This window comes from Vulpes vulpes, chromosome 9 (assembly GCF_048418805.1).
Source record: "Vulpes vulpes isolate BD-2025 chromosome 9, VulVul3, whole genome shotgun sequence".
Classification (NCBI taxonomy): Eukaryota; Metazoa; Chordata; class Mammalia; order Carnivora; family Canidae; genus Vulpes; species Vulpes vulpes.
This window is the reverse complement of record NC_132788.1, coordinates 103,451,722-103,478,132: the sequence shown is the minus strand read 5'-3', so window position 1 is coordinate 103,478,132 and position 26,411 is coordinate 103,451,722. Positions and strand designations below refer to the sequence as shown.

Below are 26,411 nucleotides of genomic sequence, written 5' to 3'. Positions count from 1 at the left end.
CTCTGTCTATTCTTTCGCCTCTGGTTTGCTTCTCTGTCTCTCCCTGTCTCTGTCTCGATCTCTGTTGCATTGTCTCTGACTTTGTATCTCTTTTTGTCTTTTTCTCTCCCCTGCACCCATCCTGCCCCCCCTCCCCCCCACCCCCCAGCCCCAGCAGCTCCTTCCCGGTTACCTGCTTCACCATGTGCTGGATATTTATTCCCAGAACTCGCCCTCTCTCTAGGAGGCAGATGAGTCTCAAGACTGGGACAGGGGCGAGGGCTGGCGCTGCCCCCAGAAATACAGGATTGCCCCTTGCCTCATCCCATCCTATCCTCCTCTATCACCTTCATCCTCCAGCTTCCGTGGCCTCAGAGCTTTTTTTGGGGGGGAGGAGGGGTGCGGGAAGACTCAATGGTGATCAGTAATGGTGTTCCTGGTGTCCTGGGGAGAGAGAAGAAGGCAGCCTCCACTGCAAACTTCCCTCGGTCTCCTCCGGATCCGGCTCTCCCCTCCCATCTTTCCCCCTCTTCAATCGGTTTGCGGGACTCCTCCCAATAGGTGGAACTGGGCTGCGCGGAGCTCCCTCTCCTGCTCAGTGTTTCCCTAACTTCACCAGCTCCCCTGTTCAGCCCCCAGTGGCCACCACACCACTTTCTTTCTCCTTGCTAAGAGGAAAAGAAGTCTCTGCTCCCAAGGGTTGAAGGCAAGGGGGGGGGGGGGCATGCACTGTGTCCAGGCTTTGTCCATCCCCTCGGGGGGAGATGGTATTGGGCTTGGCACTGGTGAGGGCTTTCAGTCCAAATTCTCAGACTTGAAGCTAATGTGTGAAACAGTGTCTTTCTGTGTGTCTGTCACATTGAGTGATATTATTCGAGTATATCCTGGTGTGTCTATCTAGGCATGAGTTTTGGTGTGTGAGTGGGGTTGGGTGTGAATTGAGGGAGAAAGTTTATGAGCTTTGCCAGCAGAAGGGTCCAAGTGTGTCTTCCTGTATGTGAAGGTGTGTCCCAGAATGAGTGTGAGTGTGTCCCTGAGTGAGTGTGTCTGGGTGTGGATGTGTCCAAGTGCATATCTGCAGTTCTATGTCCCTGACTGTGGGTTTGTGTGTGTTCCATGAGTTTGTACACATGAGTCTGTGACAGGCTTCTTGCTCTTGCCTTCTGAGGGGGAAGAGAGATGATGTCTCATTGGAATCAGAAGCCAGATTCCCCTCCCCCCCTCACAGAGTGCGGGTCTGTGTAAAAGTGTGCATGTAATATGTGTAACATATGGTGTGTGGGGAGGGTGTACTACATGAATGTGGAAGAGTGTGTCTCTGAGTTACGATTTTGTGTGCACATGCGTCTGTGCTAATATGTATATGTGTGTTTTGTGTGCGTATAAGTATAGACATGTATGTCCTTAGAAGCCTGTGCCTATGTGTATATCTGTGAATGGTATGTGTGCCTACCTTGTATGCATGTGGGTGGATTCCTGCATGAATCATGTGTTTTCTGTAAGTGTGTGTGCAAGGATGTGTACCCAAACAGAACTGCTCTTTTTTTTTTTTTTTAAGATTTTGTTTATTTATTAGAGACAGAGTGAGAGAGAGAGAGAGAGAGAGGGAGGGGGAGAAGCAGGCTCCATGCAGGGAGCCCATCGTGGGACTCTATCCCAGGTCTCCAGGATCACGCCCTGGGCTGAAGGCGACGCTAAACCACTAAGCCACCAGGGCTGCCCCAGAACTGCTCTTCATTCCGATCCATCTATAGCTAATAGGACCACAGCCCAATACTTCCACGAAATTACCTCCTGAAAGCTAGTATTTCTCCCACCCCTGAGCCCCACCTCATCCTTTAGTCTCACTAACCCTTGCACAAAGACCCTGTGGAGTGCCAGGATTTAGGACCTGGGGGAGGGGGGCTGTCACAGGAGAGTGCTCTAGAAAGGCTCTTGGGAGTCTGGTAGACCAAGGTCAGAATCTACTCTCCCACATCTTGCTCTATGACCTGCTCTTGACTCTGGTTGCCAGTGAGTTCACCAATCTGAGCTCTGGTTTCCTCATATATAAAATGAGAATTATAATTCCTAAGTCCCAGAATTGTTGTGGGTAACAGAGATCTATAGTTCAGCTTCCCACCTATCCACCCTTCCATCTGTTTCTCCACCATCCATCCATCTCATTATCCTCCCATCCATCTCTCCATCCACCTCTTCATCCATCTGTCTCTTCAGCTAGCCATTATCTGTCATCTGTCTCTCCATCCCTCCCTCCATTCATCCCTCTTTTCATGTATCTGCTTATCCCTCTACCTATCCATCATCCAGCCATCTCTTCGTCTATCCTCAATATCCATCCTTCTATCCATTTTGTTTATTCAGCAAAACTATTTATTGCCGCCTCGATGTCAAGCATGTTTATGCCTAAAAGCTCCAACTCAGTGCCTGACATAGTAGATGCTCAGTTAGCAATAGGAGTTTAAGTCATACATATCTGGGTTTGAATTCTGGCCCTGCACTTTACTAGCAATATGCCCTTGAGGAAATTATTTAATCTCTCTAAGCTTCAATATCCTCATTAGTCAGGGAGAGTTTAGAGTCCCCATTAGACCACAGGATCCATGAGGAATCACAGAGGACATCTGTGTTTTGCTCACTACTGAACCCTAAGTCCTGATGCACTAATAATAGGTCTACAATAAATATTTGTCAAGTGACTGAACAGTAATCACATTTTCATAAGGATTCATGGATTCCACCTTCATATGGAAACAAAGGGCTGGGAGTATAGTAGTGTTCAGTAAGGAGGAGTCGCTTTGTTTGCCATGGTAGTCAATCACATAGAGGGCACAGAGTAAATATTTGTCAAGTGTCTAAGTCAAGAATCCACTTTCCTGGGGTTCCCTGCTGGCTCAGTAGGTGGAACATGCGACTCTTGATCTCAGGGTTGCGAGTTCAAGCCCCACATTGGGTGTAGAGATTACTTAAAAATAAAATCTTAAAAAAAAAAGAATCTTGGAGTACCTGGGTGGCTCAGTTGGTTAAGCGTCTGCCTTCGGCTCAGGTCATGATCCCAGAGTCTTGGGATTGAGCCCCACATCTGGCTCTTTGCTCAGTGGGGTGCCTGCTTCTCCCTCTCCCACTCTCCCTGCTTGTGTTCTCTCTCTATCAAATAAATAAATAAATAAAATCTTAAAAAGAAAAAAAGAAAAAGAATCCATGTTCCTAAGGATTGGGGAAAACAAATGGAAGTTACTAGGCACATCCAAGGTGCTCAGTAAGGATTTGTAGAAAAGTGTAGAGCACCAACATGAGTTAACTGAGCAGCTCAGGGATTCTCAGTCATGAGGAAGAAGATTGGATGCTGGTGTTTGACTTAATAAAAGGCCTCAAAAAAAAAAAAAAAAAAAAGGCCTCAGTGGTGAGGTGGAGGTGAGCTCAGATCCTCTGGCTATTCTTGTCTCAGACTTCCCCCTCCCCAATTTGATCTGGAGAAACAGCTTAGCATTCTAAGAGATTCTAAGAGTGGTGTTACAGGTCATCGCTGGAAAGGAATGGGGAGGAAGCTTCCACCATTACTACCTTTGGCCAACTCTCAGCCATAAACCATCCCTGTGAGATGGGAGCCTTCAGCGGAATGGCTCCTCATCTGGGAGTCATAAATCCAGAACCAGACTAAGAGCTGTCAGCCCCTTGCCGGCAGCTGCCGTCATTACAGCACCTGAAGAGAGTTACCTGCATCTTATATGTTATGCCCTTGCCCATCTTCTCACCCTTCCTTAAGGGCTGGAAAAAGGAAGGGGAAATGAACAAGAGGTATTCTGTTGGGGGAGGACCCTTTTCCTCATGGAGGAATAGGGGAAGGGCCTAAGCAGCTATCCACAAAGGGCTCTTTGAGGACTTCCTGCAAAGAACCAAAACTCAAATTCCATGTCTTTTCTTGACAGTTTCCTGGGGGAAAAGGCTCCAGATATTCGGTATCAGTCAAGAGAGGTCAAGGTACACAGTGATAACAAGCAGCCTCATAGCTCGGTGGTTTAATGCAACACAGATCCATTTCTCCCTTGCATTGTATGTCCATTGTTGGCTGGAGAACTTTGTCCATAGGAGTCATTCAGGGACCCAGGATGATGGAGGCTCTGTGGTGACATGATCATTGGAACAGAAAAAGGAAGGCAGATCCTCCATCAGTTCCTAAAGCTGTACCCTGGAGCGTTACTTTGGTCACATTTCATTGGTTAACATAAGTCACATGACATGCCTAACCTCAAAGAGGGTGAGAAGTGTGGTCCTTCCATGACCTGAACAGAGAGCAGTGGCAAGATGTTTGCGAACAGCCCTAAACAGCACCCCACTCTGCTGATTCCCCCGCCTCTTATCCTAAGCAACAAGAATTCTCTTAGAGGGTATCTCCATTCATTCACTCATTTATTAACAAATGCTTATTCAGCATATACTATGTTCTAGGCACTATTTTAGGTGCCAGGGATATAACAATGAACAAAAAAGATAATCTTGCCCTCAGGGAGCTGACATTCTAGAGGAGGGATGGGGAGAAATAAGTAACTATATAGACAAATCTATAATATTTTATATGCTAATGCATCTACTATGAAGAAGCATAGAGCAGTATAAGGGGAGTGGAGAGTGATAGGGGGATTATTTTTGATTGAGTGGCCCCTCTGAGCAGGTGACATTTGAGCAGAAATCTGAAGGAAGTAAGCTTTTGCCTACCTCACTTGAACTCATATTTAAAGGAAGAGAGTTACAAGTAGAGGAAAGGGCAAGTGCAGAGGCCCTGAGTTAGGAATATGTCCAAAATATTGGAGAAACAGTGAGGAAACCGTGGCTGAAGCAGAGTGGAAAGCAGTTGGAGATGAGGGCAAGAGGTGGCAAGGGAGTTGCATCATGCTCAGGGATGGGGGAACCTCATAGGGATTTTAGATTTAACTTGTGACTCCTCATGCTTTCTATTTCTCCTTGCACTTTAAACCTTCTAATATGCTCTGCATAGTCAACTTATTTATCTTACTGCCTGATTCACCCCTACTATAATGTTAGCTCCACAAGGGCAAGGATTTTTAAAAAGTTATATTGACTGACTAGTACTTAGTATAGGGCCTAGCAATAGTAGGTGTTCAATAAATACTTGTTAAGTAGATAAATGGAATTCCAGGGAGGGTTCTGAGCAAGGGGAGGAACAGGACTTTGTTCAGGTGTTCAGCTTCCCTCTGGCTCCTGTGAGGAGGGCAGACTATGGGGGATGAGAGTGGGAGCCAGAAGACTAGTGAGGAGGCCACTGCACTGATCCAGGTGAGTGATGATGGGGGTTGGACCAAGGTAGGGGCCAAAGGGGTGGAGAAAGTAGGCATATTGTGAAGTTGACACCCACCTACCATATTTACCTGCTCCTAAATTGTGGGCATCCACCTTCTGTTCAAATACTTAAAAGTGTGAGGAAACATTATTGAACATCTACTTTGTACTGGGAAGGGTCCTGGGCCATGGGATGTAGAGATGAATAACATCCCTGACTTCAATCAGATTGCAGTCTCATTAACAGTACTTGTGACACAACACAGTATGCATGGTAATAAGGATATTTCTGGAGTGTTATAGGGGTGCAGGGGAGGGCATCTAAACCAGCCAGGGTCCAGAGGAGGTTTCCTGGAGGTGGTGGCCCTCAAACTGAGTCTAACCATCGAGAAGGAATTCGCCAGGTGAAGACAGAGCGAGAAGGAACAGCATGAACAAAGGCTCAGAAGCAAGGGGCATCATGGTGAGTAGAGAGAGAAAGCAGTTTAGAGTTCCTGGAGATTTATGTGCCATGTTGGGGGGAGCGTAGAAGTGGCCTGCATAGCCAGAAGAGTCCATGTCATAAAGGGATTTGGACACTTCGTTCTTAGTATCAAAGGACGGGAGATTTGGAGGGGTTTGGAGTAGGAAAGAAATATGAAGTTTCCTATTACATTTTTAAAGTTTTTTTTTTTTTTAATTTTTATTTATTTATGATAGTCACAGAGAGAGAAAGAGAGAGAGGCAGAGACATAGGCAGAGGGAGAAGCAGGCTCCATGCATCGGGAGCCTGATGTGGGATTCGATCCGGGGTCTCGAGGATCGCGCCCTGGGCCAAAGGCAGGCGCCAAACCGCTGCGCCACCCAGGGATCCCCATTTTTAAAGTATTTTAAAGATTTTATTTATTTATTCATAAGAGACAGAGAGAGAAGCAGAGATATAGCCAGAGGGAGAAGCAGGCTCCTCTCAGGGAGCCTGATGTGGGACTCGATCCCCAGACCCAGGATCACACCCTGAGCCAAAGGCAGACACTCAACCACTGAGCCACCGAGGCACCCTGCCTGTTGCATTTTTATTTTATTTTATTTTATTTTTATTTTTATTTTTTTTAAATTTATTTATTTATTTATTTATGATAGGCACACAGTGAGAGAGAGAGAGAGGCAGAGACATAGTCAGAGGGAGAAGCAGGCTCCATGCACCGGGAGCCCGACGTGGGATTCAATCCCGGGTCTCCAGGATCGCGCCCCGGGCCAAAGGCAGGCGCTAAACCACTGCGCCACCCAGGGATCCCTATTTTTATTTTTTTTAAATTTATTTATGATAGTCACAGAGAGAGAGAGGCAGAGACACAGGCAGAGGGAGAAGCGGGCTCCATGCACCGGGAGCCCGATGTGGGATTCGATCCCGGGTCTCCAGGATCGCGCCCTGGGCCAAAGGCAGGCGCCAAACCGCTGCGCCACCCAGGGATCCCTTTATTTTATTTTTTATTTTATTTTTTGCCTGTTGCATTTTTAAAGAAAAGGTTTATTTATTTATTTTAGAGAAAGAAAGAGAGCATGAGTGGGAGGGGCAGAGGCAGAGGGAGAGAGAATCTCAAGCAGACTTTGCACTGAGTGTAGAGCCTGACGTGGGGTTCGATCTCACGACCCTGCCCTGAGATCACAACCTGAGCTGAAACCAAGAGTTGGCTCTCAACTGACTGCACCACCCAGGCGCCTCTGCCTGTTGCATTTTTAAAGAGACCTCTAATTGTTAGAAAATCCTTCTAGATTTTGAGTATGAAATTTGCCTCTCTGAGCTTTTGCCTACTCCTCTTGAACCAAATCTGAACTCCTTACCCCGGTTCAACTCACAAAACCTCACTCTCTTTATCCACAAAATGGGGATAATGGTGGAATGTTCCATATAACATTGTGCCTAGCAGTGTACCTGACATATAGGAAGGTGCCTATAAAGGTCAGCTATTGTAATTATTATTGCTATTATTATTATTGCAAGACTCTACCTGCCTGAGTCTCTCAGGTCTTGGACCACTCTTCCATCTTTTTTCTTGTTTCTGCCTCTGGAACTTTGTATTTGCTGTGCCATCTTTTGGGAACCTCCTTTAGCCTGCTCCTTCTCACCACTTAGGTCCCAACACAAATGTTACCTCCTCAGAGAGATCTCCTTTAACCACTCCAGCTAAAATATCCCCACACTGTTATTTGGACCTGTTCTATTTCTGCCCAGCACTCATAATTATCTGAAATCATCTTGGTAATTGTTTGCCACCAACAGAATAGAAGTGCGGTGCAAGCACTTTGTCTCTTTTTGTTTATTACTGGGATCTTCTCCTTTAGGGTAGTAGGTATGTCCTGAATGGTCTCAGTTCTTTCTGACCGCATGAGATTACTGCCCCTTCTTCCTCCTAATGACACCTCTGAACTTTGATGAGAATTTCTGTGATTCCCCAGGCTTTTTCTGTGAATCAGAAGTGTGTTTCTTTTCTTTTGATTTTTTAAAGATTTATTTACTTATTTTGAGAGAGAGAGGGAGAGAGAGAGAGCTAGTGGTGCAGAGAAAGAGTCTTTTTTTTAAAAAAGATTTTATTTATTTATTAGAGAGACAGCATGAGCAAGGGAGAGGGGCAGAAAGAGAGGGTGAAGCACCTCCCTGCTGAGCAGGAGCCCAACATGGGGCTTGATCCCAGGACCTGGAGATCATGACCTGAGCTGAAGTCAGACACTTAACTGACTGAGCTACCCAGGTGCCCTGAGGAAGAGAGAATCTTGAGTAGACTCCCCATTGAGCATGAAGCCCAATGTGGGGCTTGATCTCACGACCCTGAGATCATGACCTTAGCTGGAATCAAGAGTTGGATGCTTAACCAACTGAGCCACCCAGAAGCATCTTTTTCTTAAAGCTTCTTTTCATGTGTCCTTGTTTTCCAATATTTTTCTGTGTGAATGGATGTCTGACGAGTGTGCACTTTGCCAACCTCCCACATCAAGGTATGGAGTAGTCTAGCTACCAGAGAGGAGAGTCATTCCCAACCAGCAATCACTGAATCCATCTATATACCGAGTCCTATGCTGAGGACTGGGAAAAGAGCAATGAACAAACTCTCTCTTCCCTCTTAAAGCTTCATAGGGAGACAGTTAATGTGGAATTGTGTAAATTGCTATTTAATCACAGTTTAGTAAGGGTCATGAAGGGGGAGCTATGGAGACATGAAAGCATGTAATTGGGAAAGGGTTGGTCAGAGAAGGCTTTTCTGAGGTGGTGACATTTGCCCTGAGACATGACGGTTGAGAAAGAGTTGGGCAGAGACAGCTGATAAGGTGGAGGGTGAGAGGCCAAGAGAACAAAGTGTGTAATAGTGTTGGGGTGAGACAGCAAGTGGTGTGTCTGAGGAGCTGGTGAGCTAGGTAGTAGCCTGAGCATGTCGGGTGTTCCTGACCACCACCCTAGACCCAGTGCACCCCACATTTGATGCCAACATAAGAGATGGCTTGAGGTGCAGCCTTTGCCTACGTTTCAGCACCATGGACAGCCACCAAGGGAAGGTGGTCTAGGCCTTGGGGCCACTTGAGTGAAGCTAAAACTGTCTTCTTCCTCTTCCAGAGGGAAACCCTGGTTTCTGCTCTTGGTGTCTTTCATGCCCCCAGTATCCTTCTCCCCTCTGACTCTGGATGGCTGTCGCCTCTTTGTGAAGCACCAGTGGGGAGCAGCCACAAAGCTGAGCAAGGAAGAAAAGCAGCCATCTGGGGGAGGCCCAGGTGCTTTCAGAGAGTTTGATGTGGGGTTGGGTCTGTCTGTGTGTGGGCGTGAAGAGGCTGCCACTGGGAGACCCTGGGGGGTTGGGCGTTGGAGGGCAGGCTGGTTCCCAATCTTGCCTCTGTGTGTCTCACCCTTGATGCTTCACTGTCTTAAACTCTTGTCTTTTGACTCTTTCTGTCCTTCTCTTTTTTGTATCTTTGTCATTAACTATATTCCCCTCCCTCTGTTTTAACTGTGTAGTTACAAAACATGGGTGATTTTCAGTAAGTGTTTGTTGAGTGAATGTTGATGATTATCTCTATCTGCCTGTGTCTCAGTATCTGCTTCTTTTCATCATACTCTTTTCTTTCTCTGTTTCTGTCTCCAAGTCTTCTCTATGTCTCTGTCTTTGTCTCTGTGTGTCTCCGTCATCTCTGTCTCTTGGTGTCTCTATATCTATTCCATCTCCAGCTCTAGGTCTATGTCTGCCTCTCTGCCTCTCTCTCTCTCTCTCTCTCTCTCTCTGGGATCCTATTTCTATGTCACCACAGTTGCTGTATCATAGTCCAGGATGCTGAGGGGGGGTGAGGGACAGAGGAGACTTCTCGGATCTGAGAGGGCTCTTGAGACAACAGGACAGAGCCAGAAGTCTGTTGGCAGGATTCAGTGAATGGGACAGGATGAGCCAGACCAGAGCGAGCTCTTGAAGGCCCTAGAGGGGGCCTGGGTAGTCTGTACCTCCAGGGTGCCAGAAATTGGAGCCAACCTTTGAGGGGAGCCCAGGAGGAGGTGGAGGTTGGGGCTCAAACTCCTGGTGAGCCCCTTTCCTCCCCTACCCATTCCTATTCCACTGCTGCCACCTAGGAGAGCCTCCCTCTAGGACCCAGCCATCAGGCCCCAATGCTGGCTCCAAGATGGAACAGCTGTCTGGGCTGCAGCTGCAAAAGCTCATTTTGAACAAGGGAGATGATTGCAGGGGTGATTGGGGGAGGGAGAGACAAGGGGAGGATAGCAAGGGCCAAAGAGGAATCAGGCTTGATTGTTGCTGCTGCTGCTGCTGCAGTGGGTAGTTTGTCCAGGAGATGAGGAGACCAGGTGAGGCAGGAAAAGGCAGAGGGAGGTCTGTCTGCCTAGCTATGGTCCATCTGCCCCCACTTCTGGTCTCCCGGTTGTGAAGTTTCTCCTTCTGTCTCTGGCAGTCTCTCCCTCTTCCTGCATTTCAGGGCCTGCATCCCGACTCTGCTGACGTTGCTTGACCTCCCTGTTGCCTATATTCTTCCCTCCTGCCTATATTCTGGTCCACCTGTATCTCTCTGTCTCTCTTCCTGCCACTCCACCTAGATCTCTGCATCTCTCTGAGCCTCCCTGCCTGTCCCTCGGTGCTGCTGTCATTGCCAGAAGCACAGCTAGGGTTCAAGCAGCCCTTTGGATTGCTCTTTCTTTTCTTGTCATTTCTGCAATACTCAGGGGCTGGAGATAAATAGAGACAGCAAATTCCCAGGAAATGATGGGATCGTGTCCTTCAATAAAGGGATATTTACAAAGATATCTCAATTAGGACTAATTAATTAAATGAGCCACTTCCTCTGCCCTCTCCCCCACCCTATGGTCCCGCAGCCTCCTGGGAGAGAACCAGCCAATGAGTAGGTGGCAGAGTCTGGTGCTCAGGCAGTGTCTCAATGTTTAATTTATAACAGCCTTCTCCCTGCTGCCCCATCAATCCATCCGGAAGGGCAAGGTGGCCACAGGCATATAGACTCAGGGGCAGAGGCTGGAGACCTGCCAGCCCCCCAGAGCTTGCCGGGGCATGTGTGTGTCTGTTGGAGACTGCCCCACACGTCAAGGTGTGACATAGTATGTTTGAATATGTCAGGGCATGTCTTTATGGCCCGCATGCCCCTTTGTATAAAAAGGATCTGATGGCTGCAGGGCATGTCTGAGCCCATGGATATGTTGGAGCAAGTCCGAATGTGTCTCTCATATGGAAATGTCTGAGCGCAGCACGCCTGAGTGTGTCAGGGTGCAACAGGACATGTGGAGCACAAAGAGGATGTGGCACATGACGGGACCTGTCATAGCATGGCTGTGCTATGGAGGTCTGCACTGGCAGGCTAGGCATCTGTCCTCAAGGGCATGGCAAGATATGTCTTGCAGACCTCCCTGGCAGGAACAGTGGAGGGATGACAATATCTATAGCTTCCAGGAAGAGCTAGTCAGGCAGCCCTGCAGCTACACACTCTAAATTTCCCCAGCCCCTTCAGCACTGATGAATCAGAAGGGTTGAGTTCCTTCCCTTGATGTACTATTTACTCCCTTGTCCTCTGTAGCTTCCCTTCCCCAGTGCATAGCTTCCAGATCCCCAGTTCCCTCATTGTTGTGGTCCTACACGTTCCCTTAGGATTACTTCTCAACCTCACCTCCACCTGCCCCTTCTCGCCCCACACAGAGGAGTTATCAATGCAAAGGGAAAATGTTGCTTCTCAAGTTTTATTTTCTAGCTACAAAGCCCTCAGTATAATGCTCAGCCTGGGATTGGGACCCCCAGTGTTAGGACCAAAAGGATGATTCTATCTTCACAGAAAGGTTTAATGATGCAACCCTCAGTGTAATGCCCAAAGAGGTAATGCAGCCTACAGTATAGTGACAAGTCTGTTGATGCAGCCCTCAGTGTGCCACCCTGATGAGTGAGTGATACAGCCTTCCGTACAATGACAAATCTGAAGATGGAGCCCTTTGTGCAATGGCAGGGTAGTGTTGGGGCCATAAACATATCTCAACAGGTACCGGTTGGGACACTTGGTGCAGTCAGAGAGAAGAGGAGTTTGCTCATTATGGTGAGTGCATTCTTTGGCTATTCCGGGAGGCCAGGATTCCCCAAGCCTGCTGGCGGAGGCTGGCTCCATTAGCCCTTGTAAGTGCCATGTGACCTCAGCAGGACACCAGGCTTATTAGTAAAGCATAAATTCTGCAAGAATATTTCTGGACTGACTGCAATGCTAATGAGTTAGTCCTGAGAGTGCAGCTGACAGAATGTACACAGATGTCAGTTCCTACTGAGAGAAGTGTGGGAATGTTCGTGGATACGGGTAGACACAAATGGACATAGAGAATTATATACATGGAAGGGCATGGGTTTTCTTTTTTAAAATTTTAATTCCAGTCTATTCACTGTTTCACCTGGTGTTCTTGAATGGACACAGATCTGTGGCATGTTTGTGGCTGCCGGGTAGACGTGCATGTGGGATCACACAGAAGGCCATGGGTATTTATAGGGAGGTGTTCACCTGTGCTATAGAGCAACGCAGGGACACGAATGATCAAGGAGAAGGCAAATAGACACAAATATATCTGGTGCACAGATATAAAGAGTGGCTATGCAGATTGACTTGTGGGCTCATAATTGTGCACAGAGAATATGGGACTAGGACGTTTATGAGCATTTCAGAGTGAAGAGAATGTTCATGGCCATGGGCAACAGTGCAAGATGCACATATACTTGCACTTGTCCACTGATACACACCAGCATTTGCCTGGATTTACACAAATGTGCACCTCTATACTTGGCTACTCACAGATGTCTCCAGATGTTCCATAAGTGTCCAGAGCATAGATGCCCACAGGTACCTATAGATAAACACAGATGTCCACACAGTCATAGAACTTTTGGGTACCCCAATATCCACATGTTACTATTTTGGGACGTGAATGACCAAGCCCCTCCCTCCCCCCAGTTCCCTGGACTCCTGGCTAAGTGAGATCTCAAACTCAATAGGAGTGGCTTTGGAACCCCCAGGTCCTTTTTTGGATGAACAGGGAAGGGAAATCCAGTCACATGGGCACCTGGGTGACCGGGCGATGCCATCCAGGAATACAGTGTCCTGAGCCCAGCCTCACTCATCAGACTGTCTTGGCTGAGATTCTTTCCTGTTGATGCCCCCCTCCCATCAGAGCTAATTACAGTGGCCAGTGCTGGCAAATGGCTTAGAGTACCTGGTACAAGGAAGAACCCAGTGAATGTTAGGGACCATAATTGTCAGTGAGTAGAATCATTATTCCCATTATGAATATTCTCCTTGAAATGCAGAATGCCTTGTTCTTTGTGTCTAGTTTTCCAGCCTTTTCTCTCATCCCCACCCCCACCCCCCATCTTGTCCTACCTGGCACCCACTGAAGTGTCCCTCCGGCCTTCTAGCTTCATCTGTTTCTCTCCTGCTCTCACTTGAGAGAGTCAGTCCTTGAAAGCCATGGTTTCCTTTCTCATTGGTTGGCTCTTGCCTGACATCCTCTTTGTTCTCATCTGCCTCTAAGCATCACGGTCTGGTCTGTCTGCCTGGGGATGGGTGGGTGTCAGAGAATGTGTTTGGAATAGAAAGCCCCCTAAAAGGGCCTGGTTTAAGAGGAGCTTTAGATAAGGAATGCAGGGAATCTCACAAAACCCAGTATCTGGGGCTCCAGGACCTTGGAAAGTCATCGCTCACACACTCATTTCAATTCCATAGCAAATACTTATTCCGCACCTACTATGCACCATGTAGACAAGACAGACAAGGAGCTTGCTCTCATGGAGCTGGCATTTTATTGGGAAGAATTATAATCCTGTAATAGTGCTGTTCAGAGAGTTAAACCAGGGCAAGGGATGGTGGCAGAGGCGGGGCTCCTTTGAAGCCAGGAGGGAAGCCCCTCACTCTCCCCCATCCCTTTTCACTCTGGGCACCAGTATCCTCTGACCCCCTGGGCACCATCAGCTCCACAGCCCCACACCTTTTAATTGCCTTGACTTTCATGTTCCAACTCCATCTCCCTGGGCTGGAAAATTTGCCTCTTTCAATGTGTATCAGGAATCTGCTTGTCCAGTTTGCTGAGACTGGACAACTCTGGGACCTGGAACATGTGTTGTGGAAGTCTCTTTCTCAGTAGGGATTTACAGGTAGGAGCCTGTCTCTTGGAAGAGGCCCTGGGAGGGGAGGCAATGATAGGCACCCATCATTTATTCTCTCATTCATTCACTTACTAGACAAACTGACTGAGTGCCTAGAGTCCCAGGTGCTGTTGTAGGTGCTGAGACACAGCTGTGAATACAATGGATCTGTTCGTCTTGCGATGTGTATTTTATGCTGGATGCACAACAAATGTGTAAGCAAATAAATAAATTAAAAAGGTTTTTTATTTATTCATTTGAGAGAGTGAGTGAGCGAGAGCATGAGGAAGGGGGAGGGACAGAGGAAGAGAGAGAAGCAGACTCCCCTTTGAGCAGGGAGCCCAACATAGGAAGGAGGGTTGATCCCAGGACCCTCAGACCATGACCAGAGCCCAAGGCAGATATTTAACTGAGCCACTCAGGTAGCCCTTAAATTTTATTTTATTTTTAAAGATTTTAATTATTTGAGAGAGAGAGAGAACGAGAACAAGCAGGGGGAGCAGCAAGCAGAGGGAGAGGGAGAAGCAGGCTTCCCGCTGAGCAGGGAGCCTGATGTGGGGCTCTATCCCAGGACCCTAGGATCACTACCTGAGCAGAAGGCACATGCTTAACTGACTGAGCCACCCAGGTGCCCCAACAGGTTCATTTTAGTTAGATAAACACTGTAAAGACAGCAAGGAGACATGAAAGGAAGTAACCAGGAGATTTGTTTTGTCAGGACATCTGGGTAGTATCTCTGGGGAGGTGACTCTTTTCCCATCTTTATTGAGATGTAATTGGCATATAATATTTTGTAAGTTTAAGGTGAACAATGATTTGATACACATATCTATTGTGAAATGCTTACCACAGCAGGGGTAGTTAACACCTCCATCACGTAATTGCCTGTGTATGTGTGTGTGTGTTGACAACTAGAGATCTACTCTCCTAGCAGCTTGTAAGTATATGATACATTATTGTTAATTATAGTCACCATGCTCTACATTAGATCCCCAGAACTTATTCATCTTATAATTGGAATTTTAGGGAGGTGACCTTTGAGCAGAGACCTGACAGATGAGAGGCAGTTGGCCATGGAAAAAGTGAGAGAAGAACATTTTGGGAGAGGGAACCACAGTGCAAATGCCTTGACGTGGGAATGAGCTTGATGCCTTCTGGAAAGACAGGGCCTGGGTGCCTTGAGAGAAGGAAGGGCTGAGGTTGTATAGGTCAAAAGGGGACACTGCACGCAGGGTCTCACAAGCCAAGGAGAGATGTTGGTTTTTATTCTAGGTTCAATGAGAAGCTGCTGGACAAGTTGCAGTGGGGAAGAGTGCCATGATCTGACTCACGTTGTTTAAAGATCCCTCTAACTTCCATGTTAGGGAATGGGTTTCAGGGAGTGAGGGTGGAAGCAGGGACATGAGGGAGGAGGTAACTGCAATAGTCCAAGCAAAAGCCAGTGATGGCTGGGCCAGGATAAAAGCATCCAGAATGGTGAGCAGTGGGCAGATTTGGCACATGTCTTCAGTACAGCCACCAGGAGTTGCTGATAGATCATATGTGAGGGGTGAGAAAAAGGAACATAGGAATGAGATGGTAGCTGGAGAGAAACATGATGCCTAAGGAGAATTTTTCTTTCTTTTTTTCTTTTTCTTTCTTTCTTTCTTCTTTCTTTCTTTCTTTCTTTCTTTCTTTCTTTCTTTCTTCTTTCTTTCTTTCTTTCTTTCTTTCTTTCTCTTTCTTTCTTTCTTTCTTTCTTCTTTCTTTCTTTCTTTCTTTCTTTCTTCTTTCCTTCTTTCTTCTTTCGTTCATTCTTTCTTCTTTCTTTTCTTTCAGATTTTATTTATTTGAGAGAGAGAGAAAAAAAAAAGCATGAGCAGGGGGACAGGCAGAGGGAGAGGGAGAAGCAGACTCCTCTCTGAGTGGGGATCCTGACATGGGGCCTCATCCCAGGACACCAGGATCATGACCTGAGCTGAAGGCAGAAGTTTAACTGACTGAGCCACCCAGGTGCCCCCTAAGGAGAATTTCTAAAAGAAGGGGGGACCAGAGCAGACCAGATGATAGCTGGGTCACCTTGCCTCTTAATAGCCAGGAAGAGATAATGTTCTGCACCCTCTTCTGTGCTCTGTGGAAAGCCAGTGTCTCCCCAAGATTTCCCCCCTCCCAAGGGGACCTATATTCTTTTGGTCATCCCTTGTCTTCGACTTCCTGCTTCTGCTGAATTATTATTCTCCATTTGACATCTTGTGCCCTTTGGTGTCTGCCTTGACCTTTACATAGGCTGAGAGCTCAGTCTTCAAAGTGATGGAAATGCCAGGGCAAGACACTTAAACTTCATCCTAAAAGCACTGAGGCCATTTTTCCATTCATGGATTTATTCAACAAGTACTTCTGAGAACCTACTATGTACATCACAGGAGAGAAGATGGTGAACCAGGCAGAGTACATGGGTCATCCTTCAAAATGAGGAGACAGGTAATGATCAAATATTCACAAATAAATATAAATGGCAAGTGTGATAACAGCTTTCAGGAAAAGATCCTTGGTGTTACAGGAGCTTCTAATAAGGGGATTTGATCTAATTTGAGAGATTGAGGAAGAAAGAGCTGGGATCTGAAGCTAAGACCAAACAGTGCTCTGGGCAGAGGGACCTAATTATGCAAAGGCCCTGGGGTAAGAGAAAGTGTGGACAGTATGACAGATTAAAGAAGACCTTGGAGGGGAAAGACTGTGTGGGCACACATTGGTAAGCTTAGTCTATTGTCTGCCTACGGCTAAGGTCATGATCTCAAGGTCCTGGGATCAAGCCCCATGTCAGACTTCTTGCTCAGTGGGGAGTCTGCTTTTCCTTCTCCCTCTGTCCCTCCCCCCTCTCATGCTCTCTGTATCAAATAAATCAATAAAATCTTTAAAAAAAGGAAAGGGAAGCCTGAGTGGCTCAGTGGTTGAGCGTTTGCCTTCATCTCAGGGCGTGATCCCAGGATCTGGGATCTGAGTCCCACATTGGGCTCTCTGCAAGGAGCCTTCTTCTCCCCCTGCCTATGTCTCTCTCTGTCTCTCTCTCTCTCTTGTCTCTCATGAATAAATAAATAAATATTTTAAAAAAGAAAAGGAAAAGAAAGACTGTGTGGGATGAAAGCAGAGGTAAATAAAGGTAGACCTGTATGACTTTAAGGTTGTGTTAAAGTTTTGTTTGAAAAAAAAAAGTTTTGTCTGTATCCTAAGAGTAAAGGGAATTTATTAATGAGGTTTCAGCTTGGATGATGTTTTGATCAGATGTGCATTGTGAAAGTTCCCTACGGTTCTCATGTGTAGAGTGCGCTGGCAAGAGAAAAGGCCAATCAAGGTAGAACAGATAGACTTTCTGAATTATGAGAGTAGATAATTTGAACTCAACTGTATCACTGAGTGGTGATAAAGATGGAGAACCAGGGTGCCTGGGTTGCTGTATGTTGAGTATCTGATTCTTGATTTCAGCTCAGGTCATGATCTTGTGGTCATGGGATTGAGCTTCACATTGGGCTTCATGCTCAGCATGGAGTCTGCTTGAGATTCTCTCTCCTTCTCCCCATCCCAAATAAATAAATTAATTAAAAACAAAACAGATGGAGAACCATGGATGAACACAAAAATGTTGAGGTGTTAAAGTCAATGAGACTTGGTGAGGGAATGGAAATGGGAGTGAGGATAATGCCTGGGCATCTGAACCACTGACTTGGCAGCAGTGGGAGAGGGAGATGCTGTGAAGATGATGAGAACTAGGTTCAAGAGAGGAAGGAGATCTTGCATTTCATTTTGAGTGTGTTGGGATTGAGATGCTTTTGAAACAGCCAAGTGGGGGGCAGGTCAAAGAGTCACCTGTATATTTGGGTTTGAAGTTCTGCGGACATTTACTCATGCAGGTGGTGATGGAAGCTTTGGCAAGGGTAAGTGCTTCTCAACTGGGAAATGATTTCACACCCGGGAGACATTTGGCAATATCTGGAGACATTTTATTGTCACAACTGGGAGGGGGTAGTCCTGGTGTCTAGTGGGTGGAAGCTGCTAAACATCCTACAGGGTTCAGAATTGTTATCCAGCCAAAATATCACTAGTGCTGAGATTGAGAATCCCTGGTTTAGAGTAACATTTAATGGCTAGGTGGAAGAAGATGAAAAGGAGATGCGTTCAGGTAGGAAAGAACCATGCAAACATGTGTCATAGTGTCCAAGGGAAGAAATATATCAAGAAAGAGAGAACATTCTACAGAGTCAAATTCTGCTAAGAGATCAAGAAAGGCGAGAGGCTAAAAAGGGTCCATTGGATTTAGAAACATGGAGGCCATTGGTGGACTTTGCTGTGTTGGTGGTATGATAGGGTCAGAAACTAGATAGACACGATGGAGAAGGCAGTTAGTATAGATAACTAGGAACAGGAGAGAAGTGGGAGACAGATGGGAGGAGAAATCAAGTGAGGCATTTGGGTTTTTTAATAGAGGAGACTTGAGTTCATTTAAAAACTAATGAGAAAGTTCTGCCTGAGAAGGAGTTGAATATGCAACACAAAGACAGGATATTGATTGTATAAGACTCCCAAGAAGGGAAAAAGGACCAAAACAAGAACAGCTGCATGAACCTTAAGATGAAAGGTACCTCCTCCACTGTAACTGGGAGTAAGGACCAGGATGGGGAAGAAGTTTGTACACGATGACAGGAGAAGAGAGATTCCGTTTGATGGCTCTCATGTCCCCTGGGAAATCAGAGAATAGAGAATGGCTAGAGCCTTTCTGCTTAGTTCAAGTGGCCTGGTGACAGTGCTGGACTTGCCCAGGCTATGCAGCAATGAAGAAAGCCTTCTTTAAGGTCCCCCCCTGAACTCTTGGTCTGATGTTTGACCTCTGAGCCTAGAGAGAGCTCAGATGGGGTGGAGGGAGATGTCCAACTCCAGTATTTATGAGATAAGACTTGTGATGGATTCTTGAAAAGTCCCCCATTCTTGAAGATTAATGCCATTTGTAATAGCCCATCAAGAAAGCCTTGTAATAATGCTTGAAAAAGACCCATAAAATCTACTTTGATGAATTTTAGGTAATGGCATTGGAAAATAAAGTCCCCCTACCCTGGTTAATCCTGGGCCACCACAATCAGCTGCAATGGACATTCATCCCAGAGGCCTGAGCTCCAGGGGGCAGCTCACCGTGAATGGGGAGATGCTCAGGAGGTGGACACTTCAGCTATTAGATACCTCAGCAGATTATGAAGATCAAGCTCAGGCAGGGTGGACCCAGCTGAGATAGACCAGGCTCAACTCAGGTTCCAAGACTAGGGATTAGCTCAAGTCCAGGGACAGAACAGGGATTCACCCCTGAGGTCTTAAGACACTCCATGGTGGACTCTGAGACAGATGAGGGTCAGGCCCAAACCCTAGGTAGACAAAGGCTGAACTTGAGTCCAGGGATAGACCAAAGATAAGCCTGGTCCCAGGAGACCAGGAACAAATCCAAGTCCTGAGTGCATCAGGGCTACAGTGGAAGCCTGAGATAGACAAGGCCAACCCCACATCTTGGGATAGACCAGAGCATAGCGCCTGACGACAGAAACATAAAATAGGCTTCTCTTGGGGGAGTTGAGGGACGGCAGGTTTGCCCTCTGGGGATCTCCCTACTTGTTGAGACACTTCCCCGAAACTGGTGAGTACCTCTGTGATTAATGTCCATTGCAAATGACATGGCATGTTCTAGGACTAATGAGGAGAAGTGAATTGTATTTTCCACTATAAGGTCATCCTAGGACCTGAGTTTGAGCCAGCACAGGCCCATGAACCTGGAGACATGCTCAGCAGAGCTGACAGCTTGGGAATGCCCGGGGTGGCTGACCCTCCCTCCATGGTGGCTTGTGACCACTCTGATGCAGACTGGAGCAACACCTACATTCCACACGGGCACATAACACACAGGGGCTCACATAATCACACTGCAGTGCATGCACGCGCACACACACACACACACACACACACCTGGCACCAAAACCACACCTATGCCTCAAGCACACAGCAACATGCTTGGCACAGACATACACAGTGTCACAGCAGCCACACACAGATCCTCATGCACATGTGCATAGACCGTATCACGGTCTCACACACTATCAGCCAACCAAGGCAGCACACTCAGACACAGCCTCCCACATGATGACACTTCCGTATTTGTGACAGTGGCATGATTCAAGGGGGAGTGGTGCGCTCTGAGAACAGCGCCCTCTGGAGGTGTGCCGTGCAGTGCCTTGCCTTTCACATTCATAGTTTCCCCCACATAGTTTTGCACGCTCTTACTCATCCCTGTTTTATGTATGCAGATGTGTAATTTCATACACTCACTGATGCTCACCCACTTAGGCTTATAAATGCCTATGCACAATTGTGGGTTCTTGGCCACACACAGACGTGCCACACATCCATCTCACTCTTTAAATGAGCTCATGCCGTTGACAGGGGTCTCTGCCTTGTGTGGTCACTTGGGGACTCCAGCTGACAGAGGCTTCTCATCAACACACGCTTCCACGATTGCTGAGACAAGAATGTGGCAAATCACTCACTAGCTCTTAAAGCTGTCACTGGGAAGTCACTAACAGTCACATGGCATTGGCTAAAGGGAGTCACAGGGCCACACCGGGGAAGCACAGCTCTCTCATGCACCCAAGAGAGAAGAAATGGAAAAGTTGTGAACAGTTGTGTTGGCTGCCACAGTTTCTTACACATTCAGAGAGTAACACACTCACACATGCAGCTTCACACATGCATGCTTGATCTCCTCTTTTATGGACCAGTCTTTATGACCCGTCCCTCTCCTTGGGACCAGGCCGGGGGCCACCCATGCCCTCCCAGTGGTTTGCTTGCAGAGCCACTTTGCCTCCTGGCATATCTGAGGGGCCTCCCCCTCCCTCCTGAGCCGGGGGTCCCAGGGTAATGAGTTTCCAAGCTGGAGCTGAGAAAACAGCGCAGACACCTTCTCTGCCCCCGGAGTGGGTGGTATTTTTCCACAGACACTGGGGAAGAATAATAATAGGCATTGGGAGATCTCTGTATTGGCTGAGAACCTTCCCCATCTTGCCAGCTGCAGCTTGGAAGGGGAGCCCGGAGGGAAGAAGGCAAATCCAGAGAGACCCTCATTCTCCCCACCCGCATGTCCTCCCAACACCACAGGAGACCCTCTCCTTCCCCTTATGGTCCACCCACTCCTCCTTTCGACTACTTAAATATTCCAAGGCAGGAAGCTCATGAATATTTATAGGGGCCTGGCAGTGAGAGAGATAAAAAAAAAAAAAAAACATTTGGAATTTATGAACCAAGATCCGTCTATAAATAACAGGCCTGTGGCTGATGGGGTTCTTCCCTCACCCACCACATTCCTTCAAGTTCAGTTCCAACCCTGTCCAAGCCTCCCGGAGCTACCCCACACGCACACACGTGTGCACACACACACAGACACACATGCACGCATGCACACAGCTTGGCTGTGGTTGCACAAATTCCCATCCTCCAGTGCAGTGTCACACACACATAGCGAGTATACAGACATGTGTTTGCACCTGCCTGTGGCCTGGCCCACTGCTTCCCTTCCACACACAGAAATGCACATGCAAAATCAGCTTCAGCATGTCCAGGCAGCCTCCTATGCCACGTTCAGGCAGATGCAACCACTCGGGCTCGGACCAGCACACACCGCACAGTCACATGCAATCTCACATGTCTGTGGTCCCAGTGCATGGGCCCATTCCCTGACCCATGACTTTGCTCTGGGCCTTGCTTTCCTCATCTGCATCTGTGTAAGGGGAACGCTTATAGGGTATTTGTGCAGAATTTTAACAAACCAATACCAAGTACCTGTGTGCAAGATACTGTTGTAGGTGCTGGCAATATACCGATTTACAAAAATAGGTAAAAATCCCTGCCTGGAGTCCTGGAGGGAAGAATGATAATACATAAAATCAGTGCACAAATGATGTAGGTGTGTCAGACGTTGGTAAGGAAGAGATAGGGTGGGTAGTGCTGAGACGCTTGTAGTTTTGACTGGGGTGGGAGCCGTCAGGGAGGGTCTCTGGAAGCAATGACATTAAGTGAAGATTTGAAGGAGGTGGAAGGACATTCCAGGCAGGGGGAATAGCCAGAGCGAAGAAGACTCGTTATACAGGAAGCAGGCTTGAGGTGGCGGAAGGAACAGGGAGGAGATGGCATGGCTGGAGCAGAGTGAGGGAGGGGGAAAGAGGGAGAGGGTAGGGCCGAGAGAGAATGGGGCAAATCTGGTTAGGCCCAGTGGGCTGTGGTGAGGATTTTATCCAGGGAAGGTGGGAGCCGTGGAGGGTTCTGAACAGAGGAAGAGCATGGCCTGAGGTGCTCACCGGCGCCCGCTGGGTGCTGTGGGGACAGGGTGGCAGCAGGGGCACCAGGGCAGAGGCATCTTCACTGGGGAGATAACTGTTGAGATGGGGAGAAGTGAGTAGATTTCTGATTGTAAAGCTGTACGAGAAAGAGGCGATGAAAGCTGGCTCCAAGTGAATGCATTCAAGGACTCATTCTTCAATAGCAGAAGTGTTTATTGAGCACATACTATGTGCTGGGCACTGTTCTAGTTTGAGAACACAGCGGTGAACAAAGCGATCAACATCCCTGCCCTCAGGGAACCGACAGCACCGTGAGGGAGAGGCAAATACGAAACAAGATACATTTGAGCGCACCATCAAGGGGTAGTGCACTCTTACGTGGAAACCGCAGCAGAGCGAGCCTTGGAGGGTGATGGGGGCTGCACGTGGAGACTGGTTGGACTGGGCAAAACCGGGATGCATTTTGAAGCCAGAACTGCTCTCAGGATTGGCAGGCGGTTTGCATACGTAGGTGGAAGTGCCAGAACTTGGTGCCTGGGTGTGAACATGAGCTTTGAAGGGACACCCACATAGATACCTTTAGGTTGAATGTTCATCGTTTCCCCTCTGCTTAGGTTGGGTTCCTGAGAAGCAGTACCTGAGTAGGATTCGGAGCATGTGGTTACTTATGAATGGAGGCTAAGGGAAGCGGGAGCGGGGAGGGGATGAGATCTCAGGTGAGCTCCGGGCTTGGCTTGCTCCACGGGGGTGGAGGTCTCTCTGGAACGTAACTTGTGCTGCAGAGGGGTGGGCTTTTGGACCACTGTGTCAATCCTGTTTTGGCTGCTCCTGGGGCTGGGGGCTGCCTCTCGGGCCTCTCCAGAGTGTAGTGATTCCCAAAACCGAGTTCAGGTCTCCAGGAAAGGTCACAGGTGCTAGCTGTGAGCTCCCACTCTCAGCATCTGTGGGGTGGGTGTGCCCAGTGAGGAGATCTGGGCAGAGACCCAAGAGTATCTCCTATACCCCCAGGCTCCAACGAACAGGGTCACAGGAGCACCAGGCATTTATGCCAATCATAGCGTGGATGTGTGACACCAGAACCTGTTCTCAGCGCTCTCGGGATAAAAATCAGGCCAACTTGGCACCAGGGCTCCCCTGACACAGCTGAGGTCCTTTCTGGATTCATTAACTGCCGGAGACTCAGCCCTCTGCTTCCCAGACTTGTCTGGGAATTGCAGATAGGAAGTGAGAGGAAGACACACTGCCCTGGAACAGGGCATTTAATTCTCCCGTGGTCCTATGGAAAGACACTGCTATGGTATCCATTTTGCAGACGCTGAAACGCATGTGCAGAGAAGTTAAATCACTTGCCCAAAGTCACACAGCTAGAAAGTAGAGGAGCCAGGATTTGAACTCAAGTTTTTAGGCTCCGGGGTCTATGTGCTTCCAAGCTACGCTCAACTGCTTTAGACTCCATGAGTCCTTCAAAACCCAGAGCCCTGGTATCCACCCTGAGAAGGAAGGGGAAGAAGAGAGTGAGCCTAAGAGAGTGTGGACACAGTGCGGGAGAAAGAGGTCCTATAGAGGACTCGGAGTGTGCAGGAGGCATTTGTTCATCTGTTCATTCATTCATGCCCTAATGAGACCTACCTACCTGTCCGGCATGTGCTGGTATTGGGGCCATGGTGGGAAAGTAGGCCCAGCCTGCCCTTGTGGAGCTTACGGCCTAATAGGGCACACGGATGCCCACCCAGGCAAAGAAAGGTGTAAAATATAAATAAATAAGAGTGGGAAGGGGTAGGGAACTATGGAGACACGCCACAGGAGGGGTCCTAGACCTGTCTGCAGGGATAGGAAGCTTCCTGGAGGTGGTGATGTTTACTCTCAGCCCTGAAGGATACACAGAATTTGGAGAGTCTTGGGGGAGTTGGCTGGAGGGCAGCAGAGTAGAAACACCAGCCTCTGTATAGCCCCACAGACCTGCGTTTATAATTCCGGCCCCACCACTTAATATATAAAGAGGCAGCATTGTAAAAAACATTGTACATTTACTGAGCACTATGTACCAGGATCACACCCGGAGCCGAAGGCAGACACTCAACTGCCGAGCCACCCAGGCTTCCCAAGGAGGTGACTTTCAAACTTAGCTCTTAACTATGCACAAGAAGGACCTAGTGTTATCATTATACCATCAGACTTCATTGTGGGCCATGAAATGGGACAGTTGACCTGAGCAAACACTCTGTAAATTTGTAGCTTCGTGGTCAAGACAACTCTAGGGAGAGGCAGTGTGAGGCCACAGTCCTGGGGGCTGGTCACTTACCTGGTGTCCCTTAGATCTGTTCCTTGCCCTTTGTTCTCTGTATCCTAGAGCAGTTGACCCCTGAAAACTACATCTCCCAAGTTCCCTTGCTCCCTGGCTTCCTGGTGGCTTCAGCCAATGGGAGGCTGTGGTGGTGGTTGGAGGTGGGAGGAAGAGAAAAGCCAAAGGATTTCTCCCCTATTTCTTTGCTGTAGGCTGTGGCCTTGGCTGCTCCCTGCCTCCAGCTCCCAGTCAGGGGGCCATGATTCCTGCTTGGTGGTCCTGGTTCCCGGGCTCTGGAACACCCCTCCTCCCTTTGCCCTGCCAGCCCTGAAGCTTCCTGCATTTACTATTCTTTTGATCATCCACTTCCCCCACTTCCCTCTTTCAGCCTTCCTGGCTCCTCAGCATCACACTTGCCATATTAATTCCCTCCGTGGAAGCATCTAGCGTGGCCTCTGTTCCCCTCTGTTCCATATCAGGCTCTGTCACTCGACTTTCCCTCCCTCACCTTCAGTGTATGGCACCCCGACACCACACAGTTTGTGCAGCGAAGGGCAAGTACTGTCAGCGGCTCACCTTACACAGTTCTTAGTCTATGGCTCACAGCTCTGCGCATGGGCACTCATTTACTTCCGTGACAGCACTGTTTCACAGATGGGGAAACCGAGGCACGGTGAGGTTCAAGTCACTTGCCCAAGGTCACGTGGCTAGGAGGTGACACTAGGAGGTCCCTTGCATACACAACGTGCATGCACAGTACGTGGCACACAGGCAGTGCTTGCCAAGCCTGGGGACCGTAATAATCATTACATGTGGGGCTGGTGTCTGGTTAGTACCAACGCTGGAAGTGATGCTGCAGTGCCACCTGGGATGGACACCACAATGCATGCTGATCGAAGGCTCTTCTGGGACCTGCCACCTGGCAGAGCAATCTTCGGGCTTCTGCTGGCTCCCGTCCCAGACCTAGAGGAAGAGGGGCAAAGGGCCTATCTCTGGCAGCGTTGGCTGGGAGCAGCTGCTCAATGCTTAGCTGGGATCGATTTCCCTTCAAGTGGCCCATTCTCGCTAACAAAGGGCTCCGGTGACCCCGGTGGCTGTCACTGCGCCCTCCCCTCTGAGAGGAGGACGTGTCTCATGGCTGGAGCTGTTTTCTGTCTTTGAGATTCATTTCTTTGAAAGCTCTGGAAAACTCACAAGGATGGGCCAAGTTGGCCCTCAGGTGTGCTCATCTGGTGGATTTCTCTGCCTCTCTGTCTTGCTCTGGCCAGTCCATCCTCCATGACGTTCCTGACCAGATCCTTTCCTACTCACACATGACTGTTGGCTGAGCTGTGTCCACCCCCCAAACTCTCTCTCCTCTGCCCCCCTGTCTCCTATGGCTGCTGTCATTGACTGAGCTCCACTGGACGCTAGAGGGCAGGGGGTCCTGGGAGGCGAGGGCTGCGGGGGGTCAGCCTTCCAGAGCACAGAGAGGACAGAGGAATGGGGAGGGAGGATCTGGACAGACCAGCAGAACACCCAGCTCCTCTCCCACCTCCCAATTTGAGATTTGGCACCCCACCGAAAAACTTTCGAGTGTGCCACCTCTCTTCCTACCAGAATGGAACTGACATGAGGGCAGGGGTCCTCGTCTGTCTCACTTGCTGCTGAGTCTCTAGGGCCTAAAGCGCGCCCACCACATAGTAGGTGCTCAATAAATATTTGTGGGCTGCGCAGTTCTCTCCCCTCCAGGTCTTTGCCCATGTTGCTCCCTCTGCCTAAAATCCTCTCACTCCTCACCCTCCTAACTCCTGCCCAGTCATCCAGTCTGTTTAGCTATGGCTTCTTCCAGAAGGCTATCCCCGAGCCCTCAAAACCAGGATCCGTAGC

General features: G+C 48.4%; 1 protein-coding gene across 2 annotated transcripts in view; it reads left to right on the top strand.

Annotated features, from left to right (window-relative positions):
* OLFM2 (olfactomedin 2) overlaps positions 1-26,411 on the top strand; it is a 61,519-nt gene that overhangs the window by 16,880 nt on the left and 18,228 nt on the right. The window lies entirely within an intron of this gene.